The 1,037-nt window shown below is 33.2% G+C and overlaps 1 protein-coding gene across 1 annotated transcript in view; it reads left to right on the top strand.

The window, feature by feature from the left end:
- STRC (stereocilin) overlaps positions 1–1,037 on the top strand; it is a 31,458-nt gene that overhangs the window by 16,882 nt on the left and 13,539 nt on the right. The window lies entirely within an intron of this gene.

Below are 1,037 nucleotides of genomic sequence, written 5' to 3'. Positions count from 1 at the left end.
AATATAAACTGATGCCAATATATACCCAGAAACTGACATTTACCTGTAAAAGAAAATAGAAAAAAATAACATTAATATTAAAATGTGGTGTTCACTGATAACATTTAAAACACTAATCAACAAAAATGGCAATACAATTTATGTGAATAGATATATAAATCTATGGTGTTTTACTTTTTAAAACATTTTTTTTAAAGGGAAAAATTAAAATCAGATGGGTTTAGCTTCTATATATACTTCCTATTTTGCAGGTTAAAGTAATTTGTATTGAGTTGGGTATATTGGGTCATATACTATGGATGCATCCGTGTTTTCATGTAAAGGTCTGGTCTGTTAAGCCAAAGACACATGCAGATCCAAGACTTGCCACTGGGTGTTATCTGAATATAAACTTGTGTGTTTGTTTATGTTAGCGGCTTTGAACTAGTAACAATGTTATAATCCTGGGATGGAGTTGCATGAATTTGCTACAGTTTTGTTCAAGGGCTGTTCCACCTCAATAAGGTAAATATTCAGATCAGAAATCCAAAGCATTGTTGCCAACTGTTTGGATGGCAAGCTAAACAACACTTACTGGTTTGTTTACCTGTATATGATGGGCAGCCATCATCAACAGCTTCATCTCTGCTCTTATTAACTGTGAACAATCAGCTGTAAGCCCATGTATAGTTTTTTCCACAATGAGTATGTAAAAAAATATGTAGGAACGTAAGTGTAGGAATGTCAAAGGAACATTGATTGTTCCACCATTTAATATGCTGCAACGTAGCATAAGTGTTACATGGATTGCATAAATTATGTAGCATTTGCACAGCTATATATGTTGCAACTATGCTGCAATAACCTGTGCCTACTATATTGCAAGAGTTCATTCAAATCAGTCCACAGGGGTGAGGTTACCTGAGTGCAAATTATTAAACTGGTTTAAAGTGAATTAAATATCTAGTAGTAGTACCCATGTAGTTAAATTGGTTTATATACTTCATTACTTACACTGAACATTAATTCAATGAAGTTACGGTATTTACAACTACCGT

The sequence above is a fragment of the Pyxicephalus adspersus genome, chromosome 2, assembly GCF_032062135.1.
Source record: "Pyxicephalus adspersus chromosome 2, UCB_Pads_2.0, whole genome shotgun sequence".
NCBI classification, from domain to species: domain Eukaryota; kingdom Metazoa; phylum Chordata; class Amphibia; order Anura; family Pyxicephalidae; genus Pyxicephalus; species Pyxicephalus adspersus.
Note: the sequence above shows the minus strand (reverse complement) of the source record. Positions and strands in the feature narration are given on the sequence as shown.